At 23.5% G+C, this 12,068-nt stretch overlaps 2 non-coding genes across 2 annotated transcripts; one reads left to right on the top strand and one right to left on the bottom strand.

The window, feature by feature from the left end:
* Nucleotides 1-11,398: 11,398 nt before the first annotated feature.
* Nucleotides 11,399-11,471, top strand: TRNAV-AAC (transfer RNA valine (anticodon AAC)). The gene has a single exon. It is a non-coding gene; the product is annotated as a tRNA-Val (tRNA).
* A 317-nt stretch (nt 11,472-11,788) lies between these two features.
* Nucleotides 11,789-11,861, bottom strand: TRNAV-AAC (transfer RNA valine (anticodon AAC)). The gene has a single exon. It is a non-coding gene; the product is annotated as a tRNA-Val (tRNA).
* Nucleotides 11,862-12,068: the final 207 nt, after the last annotated feature.

The following is a 12,068-nucleotide window of genomic DNA, read 5'->3' as shown; positions in this document are numbered from 1 at the left end:
TTTTATAGATTTTTTTTCAAAATTTTATACCTTTAGATAATTGAAGTATCAATTTTATTTCTGTTGAAAATTTTCTCAAAATTTTATTTATATAGAACATTGTACTTCCATATATTTTAGTCAAAATTTTGTCAAAATGTTTCTGCTACAGAAAATTTTGTCAAAATTTTTACTTCTATAGAGTATTTTAGAAATTTTAGAAATTTTTCTCCAAATTTTAATTTTATAGAAACTATTCTAAAAATTTTATTTCTATAGAAAATTTTCTCAAAATTTTATTTCTTTAGGAAAAATTCTTAAAATTTTATTTCCACAGAAAATTTTTTCAAAGTGCTTACTTCTATAGAAAGTTTTTGCAAAACTTTTCCATCTATAGAAAATTTTCGCAAAAATTTTTTTTGAAGTATCAAGCAATTTTATTTCTGTAGAAAATTTCCTCATAATTTTTATTATATAAAAAATATTGTAAATTTTTTACTCCGATACACAATTCTGTCAAAATTTTTACTTCTATAGAAATGTTTGTGAAAATTTTTACTTCTATAGATTATCTTGTCTAAATTTTAGAAAATTTTTTCCAAATTTTATTTCTATAGAAAATTTTGTCAAAATTTCTTTACTATAGAAAACTTTGTCAATATTTTATTTCTTTAGGAAATATTCTTAAAATTTTATTTCTACAGAAAAATGAAAATGTTTACTTCTATAGAGAGCTTTCTCAAAATTTTCCATTTATAGAAAATTTTTTCAAAATTTTATTTTTATTGAAATTTTTTTTCAAAATTGTATTTCTATAGAAAAATGTTATACCTATAGAAAATTTAAATACCAAGCAATTTTATTTTTGTAGAAAATTTTCTCAAAATTTTATTTATATAGAAAATATTGTCAACATTTTAATTGTATATAAAATTTTGTCAAAATGTGTACTTCTATAGAAAATTTTGTCAAAATTTTCATTTCCATAGAGTCCAAAATTTTAGAAAATTTTCTCGAAATTTTAATTCTTTAGAAAATTTTCTAAAAAATGTATTTCTATAGAAAATTTTGTTAAAATTTTATTTCTATGGAAAATTTTGTCAAAATTTTAATCCTATAGAAAATTTTCTCAAAATCTCTATTCTATTGAAAAATTTTTCGACATTTTATTACTTTAGGAAATATTCTTAAAATTTTATTTCTACAGCAAATTTTCTCAAAATTTTGCCATCTGTAGAACATTTTCTTAAATTTTTATTCCTCCACCATATATTACCTTTGTCATTCCGTTTGTAACACATCGAAATATTGCTCTAAGATCCCATAAAGTATCCCAGCAAAAAAATTTGGAAGTTCTTCTCAAGGCACAACTTTAAAAGAACTTCCAAAAATGCTCTTCCAAAGATGTTCTTTATTTTAACTACACAGGAAGTTCATTTGAGTCAATTTCTTTATAACTCGCTTTTTTCATATTTTTAATGGGAATTTTTTTTTTGTTTCAAATAGGTTAAAAACAGATTAAGAATTAATAAAATGGTACAAATTATATAAATTTAGCCGAAAAAATGCTAAATCCTTTGTAGAAAAATTTCGAATTTTTGAAAATATTTGATCACAAAAGTTCCAGACAAGCGTTATAATGCGTTAAAAATCATAAAAATTTTTAAAAATTATTTATTTGTCAAAATATCACAAAATTTCTTAATTCACATCCAAAACACTGAATTCGCCTCACACCTTAAGAAGTGATGCAAATTCAGTGCAGCGCCTGTTGAAATGGTGGACATCCGTCCTGTGACAAGCCCATGTTAAATTCATCGCTTCTGCGTCAATTTGGCACCACTTCCGGATCCAAAAAGAACATTTTCACTACTTTTTTGGCAACGCTTTTTTTGCTGGGTATATATATTCTGGGTCGTGGTGAAATTCTGAGTCGATCTAAGCATGTCCGACCGTCCGTCCGTCTGTTGAAATCACGCTGACTTCCGAAAGAAACAAGCTATCGACTTGAAACTTGGCACAAGTAGTTGTTATTGATGTAGGTCGGATGGTATTGCAAATGGGCCATATGGGCCCATTTGCAAGAGAAGCAAATTTCATCCGGATCGGCTAAGAGAAGCAAATTTCATCCGATCCGGCTGAAATTTGGTACATAATGTTAGTATATGGTCTCTAATGACCATGCAAAAATTGGTCCACATCGGTCCATAAGTACATATAGCCCCCATATAAACCGATCGCCAGATTTGGCTTGGGCCCTCAAAGAGAAGCAAATTTCATCCGATTCTGCTGAAATTTGGTAAATGGTTTTAGTATATGGTCTCTAACAACCATGCAAAAATTGGTCCACATCGGTTCATAATTATATATATAGCCCCTATATATAGCGATCCCCAGATTTGGCTTGCGGAGCCTCTAAGACAAGCACATTTCATCCGATACGATTCAAATTTGGAACGTGGTGTTAGTATATGGCCGCTAACAAACATACCAAAATTGGTCCATATCGGCCTATAGTTATATATAGCCGATCTCCAATCACACAAAATTTTTCCATATCGGTTCATAATCATGGTTGCAACTCGAGCCATAAATAATCTACCAAAATTTTATTTCTATAGAAAATTTTGTTAAAATTTAATTTCCATAGAAAATTTTTCCAAACTGAATTATATACGTATTTAATCGGTCTTTTTTTAGTTTAATATATACCACGTATGGACTTATTTACAAGTTAGAAGACGGTGTTAGGAGGTTTTAAGATACCTTGCCATCGGCAAGCGTTACCGCAACCCAAGTAATTCGATTGTGGATGACACACCCAGAGAAGGAATATGATCACCACAAACATGTTTCAAGAGCAAAGTATTATTTATGGACGGTGAGCATGGAAAAGTTTTCTCGCAATCATGTTGTTTTCTCGAAAATTATGTACACGATTTCGGCAACCAAGTATCTGTTTGCCGAGAAAAGAACATTTTTGCGAGAAAAATGTCCAACGCTCACCGTTCAAAAATAATATTTTGCTTTTGAAATATGGTTGAGGTGATCATATTCCTTCTCTGCGTGCAGTGTTTCGAAGAAGTTTTTACGCAATCCATGTTGGAGGGTACATAAGCTTCGGTCTGGCCGAACTTACGGCCGTATATACTTGTTTTTTTTTTTTTTTAATTTTTGTCAAAATTTCTTTAGAAAATCTTGCCAAATTTTTATTTCGTTAGGAAATATTCTTAAAAAGTTTACTTCTATAGAAAGTGTTCTCAAATGTTTTCCATAGTTAGAAAATTTTCTCCAAATTTTATTTTTATAGAAGTTTTTGTCAAAATTTTATTTCAAACCTTCATTCTACCAATCTACCAAAAATTAAAAAAAAAAATCTACCATTTTTGGTTGAATTCTACCAACTGTGGCAACCAACACAATCCATCTCCACTGAACTGCCAATGTAATCACCACGCAAAGTTATTTGTGAATGGAATTTAGGTAGAAATTTTGCTTTGAGGAATTTCTCATAATGTTGCAAACTGTTTTCAGCTTGAAGATTGGGGGAAATGAAAATTAAGTCCTCAAGCAAAATTACAAAAAAAAAATATTTATTTGTAGTAGAAAAATATGAAATATGGAAATGGATATTTTATAATTAAATTAACCTATAGGATCTTGCGAAAGATATATTTGTTAACAAATTTATTGTTTTTTTTTTAATCTTAATTTAATATTTATGTAGGTTAGTTTTCATAGTCTGATTTAATTTAAATAAGTAATAATATAAAAATGCATACAAAATTATGTAAATGGTGAGTTGCTTTTTTCACCACTGTTTCTGTTAGAATTTTTTTAAATTAAATTTGAAATTCAAATATAATATAGCCCCGAAGAACTTAAAAAACTGCATAACCACTGTATTATCAAAAAATTATGTCCACTATTAATTTAGTTGTTGTGGTTATGGCCAACAGGAACATCGATTGTTGACATTAAAACAAATTATGATGGCAGTTATTTTTTGAACATACATAATTTATAATTTTTTATTTTGTTTTTGTTGTTGTCCTAAACTGCATAATAAATTTATTTGATATTACAGGTAGGTGGTGTTGGTGGTGGTGGACCGATGATCGAAGCGAAACATAAATCCATCATGTACAGGTAGTTGTGCAGTTATGCACTTCGATGCAATTGAGACGTTTGGGGCGATTGTTGTTTGGTACGTGCCTTGAATTTCAATAATAAAAAATAAATACAAGACCAAACCCCTAAGCCAAAGAGACTTTACATCAGTGGAGGTGATTGAAAATATCAATGCTAGACGGACATATACCATTCGATCCACCTACAAGCCTGTTTGAGCGGATATTTGAAATTTATTATGGTCACTGATCAGGTAAGGAAACTTCATTCATCATCCCCATGACTTATGAGTTGTGGTGAATATGCCTGGCGGTTATAAATCGTGTGGTTTAAAATTCAATTTTTGAATTTTTTTGTTTAATTTGCGTTTTTTATTCAAATGCTTGGTTGACTCCTCTTGTATTTATAGGGGCTACAATTTTTCATTTACCCTAATTAGTAGAATTATACTTTAGGGATAATTCTGCTGGTAAGCACTCTGACCGACTGGAGACTTTGTAAAACTTTCGTTGATGTTATTTGCAACAATGGCCTCGTTATAAAATTAAAATATACCCCTTAACACAAATGTTGTTGGGAAATATGCATTTTATTTATTTTTTTAATTGCATCTACAATAGATAGAGCCACAGTATTTATATATGCTTTTTTTGGGGTGGCATTCTGATTGTTTGTAAAATTTCCACAATTTTTTTAGGTACGAAACATTATTAACTACAAGTTTACGTTGTACCATCAATAAATGTAAATAATATTTTTTTTATATAAATTACAAAGTTTCAAGTTGAAATTGATTGATGAAAAAAAACACTTTGCCTCGCTTTAAAAATAACCGGACCATTGTCTTAAGCCGGTAGACGTTGGTTTTTTTGTAAACAAATAACCAGTATGTCGGATTCCACCGGGTTTACACAAAAATCATAAAATCGCATAATTTGGAAAATAAAATTTAATTTTATTGTCATGAAAATCAATTTAAAAAAATTCGGTAATTTATTAAAAGATGACCTAATATTTTAAATGCGTATGTACGTTGCATTTTTTTGGAAGTGCTTTTTATAACAGTTTGTTACTATATCCGGCTCTAACTACACAGAAAAAAATATCACCAAAATATTTCTAATTAATTGATACAATTAACTTTTTTATCAAACGCGAAACATTGTACCAATTAGGTATGATTGACAATTTTTTAAGTTTTAATTAAAAATTAATTCATAAAATTAACTTTTTCATCAAACTCAAAAAATTAAATCAATTAATAAAACGATGGATTTTTTTTTTAAATTTTGATAAAAAAAAAAAACAAATAATTCATACTATATTCATAAAATTAACTTTTTCATCAAACTCAAAAGATTAAATCAGTTAATAAAACGATGGTTTTTTTTTTAAATTTTTGATAAAAAAACAAATAATTCATACCATCAATTTTTTAATCAAAATAAAAACACAAAGTTAATTAAGAAAGTGATTGAAAAAAGTTACGTATTTAATTAAAAAATTAATTGATACAATCATTGCTTTATTCAAACTAAAAACACAAAATTAGTTAACAAAATTATGAGGTCCTAAACTAGTGGGCGGGGCGACTCGACTTAATTCCCTGCAACAAATACGATTAAAATGTTATGTTTTTGCAATCCAAAGCACTGTGCAAAAATCGTTGTCCTGTAAATGAGCGAAAACAATTTTTCCAACAAAATTTTCATTTACAATTTATGACACTCACATATTTTATAATAATTTGTGGTATTCTCACGTGTGATTCGGTTGTGATAATGAGCGCGGTGTGTGAGTAATTCCTATGGTCAAATATTACATCTCTTTAGTTTGTATGCTTCTTCAACTGATAAGCAAAAAGGTGTAAAGAGAGGAATATAAACAAATATTTCATAAATATAAGCATTTAAGCCAGATTAACATCTGAAGATATTAATTTCTATAGAAATGAAGTTTTGACAACATTTTGTATACAAATAAAATCTTGACACCATTTTCTATTGAAAAAAAAAATTGACAAAATTTCCTATAGAAATAAAATTTTGATAAAATCGTCTATAGAAATAAAATATTGACAAAACCTTATATAGAAAAAAAAAATTAAAAAAATTTTCTATAGAAATAGAATTTTGACAAAATTTTCTACTGAAACAAAATTTTGACAAAATTTCCTATAGAAACTAAATTTTCATAAAATTTTCTATAGAAATTAAACGTTGACAAAATTTTCTAAAAAAATAAATTTTGACAAAATTTCCTATAAAAATAAGATTTGGACAAAATATTCATAAAAATAAAATTTTGGCAAAATTTCCTATAGAAATAAAATTTTGACAAAATTTTCTATAGAAATAAAATTTTGACAAAATTATCTATAGAAATAAAATTTTGACAAAATTTTCTACAGAAATAGAATTTTGACTAAATTTTCTAAAGTAATAAAATGTTGACAAAATATATAAAATAAGATTTGGACAAAATATTCATAGAAATAAAATTTTGACAACATTTTCTACATAACTAAAATTTTGACAAAATTTTCTATAGAAAAAAAACTTCGACAAAATTTTCTATAGAAATAAAATTTTGACAAAATTTTCTAAAGTAATAAAATTCTGACAAAATATTCTATAGAAATAACATTTTGACAAAATTCCCTATAGAAATAAAATTTTGCCAAAAGTGCCTATAGAAATAAAATGTTGGAAAAATTTTCTACAGAAATAAAACTTTGACAAAATTTTCTATAGAAATAAAACTTTGACAAAATTTTCTATAGAAATAAAACTTTGACACAATTTTCTGTAGAAATAAAATTTTGACAAAATTTTCTATAGAAATAAAACGTTGACAAAATTTTCTATAGAAATAAAATTTTGACACAATTGTCTATAGAAATAAAAATTTGACAAAATTTTCTACAGAAATAAAATTTTGGCAAAATTTTCTATAGAAATAAAATTTTGACAAAATTTTCTATAGAAATAAACTTTTGACAAAATTTTCTATAAAAATAAAATTTTGACAAAATTTTCTACAGAAATAAAATTTTGACAAAATTTTCTATAGAAATAAAATTTTGACAAAATTTTCTATAGAAATAAAATTTTGACTTAATTTTCTGTGGAAATAAAATGTTGACAAAATTTTCTATGGAAATAAAATTTTGACAAAATATTCTATAGAAATAGAATTATTATATAGAAAATTCTAAAGAAATTAAATATTGGTAAAAATTTATACAGAAATAAAATGTTGGCAAAATTTTCTATAAAAATAAAATTTTGGCAAAATTTTCTACAGAAATAAAATTTTGGCAAATTTTTCTACAGAAATAAAATTTTTGCAAAATTTTCTATAGAAATAAAATTTCGACAAAATTTCCTATGAAAATAAAATTTTGACAAAATTTTCTGTAGAACTAAAATTTCGACAAAATTTCCTATAAAAATAAAATTTTGGCAAAATTTTCTAAAATAAAATTTCGACAAAATTTCCTATAAAAATAAAATTTTGACAACATTTTCTATAGAAATAAAATTTCGACAAAATTTTCTATAGAAATAAAATTTTGACAAAATTTTCTACAGAAATAAAATTTTTACAAAATTTTTTATAGAAATAAAATTTTTAAAAATTTTCTATATAAATAAAATTTTTAAAAATTTTCTACAGTAATAAAATGTTGACAAAATATTCTATAGAAATAAAATTTTGAAAAAATTTTCTACAGAAATAAAATTTTGACAAAATTTTCTATTGACATAAAATTTTGACAAAATTTTCTATAGAAATAAAATTTTTAAAAATTTTCTATAGAAATACAATTTTGACAAAATTTTCTATAGTAATAAGATATTGAAAATTTTTCTATAAAAATAAAATATTTTTATTGATACAATTTTCTTCAGAAGTAAAGTTTTGACAAAATTTTCTATAGAAATAAAATTTTGACTAATTTTTCTATGGAAATAAAATGTTGACAAAATTTTCTATAGAAATAAAATTTTGACAAAATTTCCTATAGAAATAGAATTTTTACAAAATTTTCTATAGAAATAAAATTGTGACAAAATTTTCTATAGAAATACAATTTGGACAAAATATTCTATAGAAATAGAATTTTTACAAAATTTTCTATAAAAATAAAATTGTGACAAAATTTTCTATAGGAATAAAATTTGTACAAAATATTATATAAAAATAAAATTTTGACAAAATTTTCTATAGAAATGAAATTTTGGCAAAAATTTCTATAGAAATAAAATTTTGACAAAATTTTCTATAGAAATAAAATTTTGACAAATTTTTCTATGGAAATACAATTTTGATAAAATTTTCTATAGAAATATAATTTTGACAAAATTTCCTATAGAAATATAATTTTTACAAAATTTGCTATAGAAATGAAATTGTGACAAAATTTTCTATAGAAATAAAATTTGTACAAAATATTCTATAAAAATAAAATTTTGACAAAATTTTCTATAGAAATTAAATTTTGACAATATTTTCTATAGAAATAAAATTTTGACAAAATTGTCTATAGAAATAAAATTTTGACAAATTTTTCTATAGAAATAAAATTTTGACAAAATTTTCTATAGAAATAAAATTTTGACAAAATTTCCTATAGAAACAGAATTTTTATAAAATTTTCTATAGAAATAAAATTGTGACAAAATTTTCTATAGAAATAAAATTATTACAAAATATTCTATAGAAATAAAATTTTGACAAAATTTCCTATAGAAATAGAATTTTTACAAAATTTGCTATAGAAATAAAATTGTGACAAAATTTTCTATAGAAATAAAATTTGTACAAAATATTCTATAAAAACAAAATTTTCTATAGAAATAAAATTTTGACAAACTTTTCGATAGAAATAAAATTTTGGCAAAAATTTCTTATAAAAATAAGAAATTTTGACAAAATTTTCTATAGAAATAAAATTTTGACAAAATTTCTAATAAAAATAAGAAATTTTGACAAAATTTTCTATAGAAATATAATTTTGACAAAATTGTCTATAGAAATAAAATTTTGACAAATTTTTCTATAAAATAAAATTTTGACAAAATTTTCTATAGAAATAAAATTTTGACAAAATTTCCTATAGAAATAGAATTTTTACAAAATTTTCTATAGAAATAAAATTGTGACAAAATTTTCTATAGAAATACAATTTGGACAAAATATTCTATAGAAATAGAATTTTTACAAAATGTTCTATAAAAATAAAATTGTGACAAAATTTTCTATAGGAATAAAATTTGTACAAAATATTATATAAAAATAAAATTTTGACAAAATTTTCTATAGAAATGAAATTTTGGCAAAAATTTCTATAGAAATAAAATTTTGACAAAATTTTCTATAGAAATAAAATTTTGACAAATTTTTCTATGGAAATACAATTTTGATAAAATTTTCTATAGAAATATAATTTTGACAAAATTTCCTATAGAAATATAATTTTTACAAAATTTGCTATAGAAATGAAATTGTGACAAAATTTTCTATAGAAATAAAATTTGTTCAAAATTTTCTATAGAAATAGAATTTTTACAAAATTTTCTATAGAAATAAAATTGTGACAAAATTTTCTATAGAAATAAAATTTGTACAAAATATTCTATAAAAATAAAATTTTGACAAAATTTTCTATAGAAATGAAATTTTGACAAAATTTTCTATAGAAATAAAATTTTGACAAAATTGTCTATAGAAATAAAATTTTGACAAATTTTTCTATAGAAATAAAATTTTGACAAAATTTTCTATAGAAATAAAATTTTGACAAAATTTCCTATAGAAATAGAATTTTTATAAAATTTTCTATAGAAATAAAATTGTGACAAAATTTTCTATAGAAATAAAATTATTACAAAATATTCTATAGAAATAAAATTTTGACAAAATTTCCTATAGAAATAGAATTTTTACAAACTTTTCGATAGAAATAAAATTTTGGCAAAAATTTCTTATAAAAATAAGAAATTTTGACAAAATTTTCTATAGAAATAAAATTTTGACAAAATTTCTTATAAAAATAAGAAATTTTGACAAAATTTTCTATAGAAATAAAATTTTGACAAAATTGTCTATAGAAATAAAATTTTGACAAATTTTTCTATAAAATAAAATTTTGACAAAATTTTCTATAGAAATAAAATTGTGACAAAATTTTCTATAGAAATAAAATTTTGACAAAATTTCCTACAGAAATAGAATTTTTACAAAATTTTCTATAGAAATAAAATTGTGACAAAATTTTCTATAGAAATAAAATTTGTACAAAATATTCTATAAAAATAAAATTTTGACAAAATTTTCTATAGAAATAAAATTTTGACAAAGTTTTCTGTAGAAATGAAATGTTCACAAAATTTTCTGTAGAAATAAAATGTTGACAAAATTTTCTATAGAAATAAAATTTTGACAAAAATTTCTATAGAAATAAAATTTTGACAAAATTTCTTATAAAAATAAGATTTGGACAAAATTGTCATAGAAATACAATTTTGACAAAACATTCTATAGAAATAAAATTTTGGCAAAATTTTCTATAGAATTAATAATAATAAAATGTTGGCAAAATTATCTATAGAAATAAAATGTTGACATAATTTTCTACGGAAATAAAATTTTGACAAACTTTTTGTACCAATAAAATTTTGACAAAATTTTCTATAGAAAAAAAATGTAACAAAATTTGCTATAGAATTAAAATTTTTACAAAATTTCCTATAGAAATAATATTAAAAAAATAAATTCATTATACATTTTTGTTTTTCACCTGGCTTCTAGTGGTATGGACAAGTTATTTGTTATTGCATTATTAGAATTGAAAATCATGAATATCAATGCTAAGTATGTCCAAGAAGAGTTGACTGTGACTGAAATATCTATATCATTAAAAATGCCATAAATAATGATGACTATTATTGTTTGTTGTTGCACCTTTAAATAAACGCTATGTGAATGTGGATTTTTATAAATGAAAACACACAAACAAAATATCAAGTCAACACAATACAATTACGCACATACTTATACTCATAGTATGTATTCCATATAAAAATAGAGCAAGAATTTAAAGCATGTGCTGGCATTAAATTTAATCCACTTGATTGCTTTGTGTGTCGTATATTTTGTTAGTTTGCCCACAAGCAAAGCGGGATCAGCATTATCGACGTTAAGATAACAGAATGTTTAGTGTGTGTGTCTGTATATTGTCGATAATGATGAAAACTGTAAAGTAGCCAACATATCAATATGTGTTTCCGTGGTGTAGTGGTTATCACATCCGCCTAACACGCGGAAGGCCCCCGGTTCGATCCCGGGCGGAAACATGAGAACTTTTTTTATTTAATTATTTTTTTTATTATTATTTATTTTTTATATAAAAAAAATTATTATAATGAGAATATTTTAATAACTACACATGAAAAAAAAATTTCCTTAAGTGATTTTATCAAAGAAATTTGATGGACAGTTTTTTGTTTTCAATATTTAATACACATACCTATATAGAGAATATTCACAATTATACCTTCAGAAAAAAATTAAAGAAGGGCTTCTTTTATCTTTATGAAAAACAAAATATTAGGAACAATTTTGATATTCACCAATTCAAGAAAAATGCTTGGAACCACAAAAAAAAGTTATCTGTTTCCGCCCGGGATCGAACCGGGGGCCTTCCGCGTGTTAGGCGGATGTGATAACCACTACACCACGGAAACACATAAATAGCGGCTGTCATATAAACTATTTCGATTTCTGTGAATTAAAAAAAACATGACAAATTATTTCGATGTCGGCAAATTTTTAAAAATTGTGAATTTTGGTAAATTTTTAAAAATTGTGATTTTTTTATGTTTAAACAATATGAGGTAAAGGTATGAACTTTTTTATAAAAATTAAAAATCATTACCAAAATATATTTGAAT

Source organism: Haematobia irritans, chromosome 2 (genome assembly GCF_050003625.1).
Source record: "Haematobia irritans isolate KBUSLIRL chromosome 2, ASM5000362v1, whole genome shotgun sequence".
NCBI classification, from domain to species: Eukaryota; Metazoa; Arthropoda; class Insecta; order Diptera; family Muscidae; genus Haematobia; species Haematobia irritans.
Note: the sequence above shows the minus strand (reverse complement) of the source record. Positions and strands in the feature narration are given on the sequence as shown.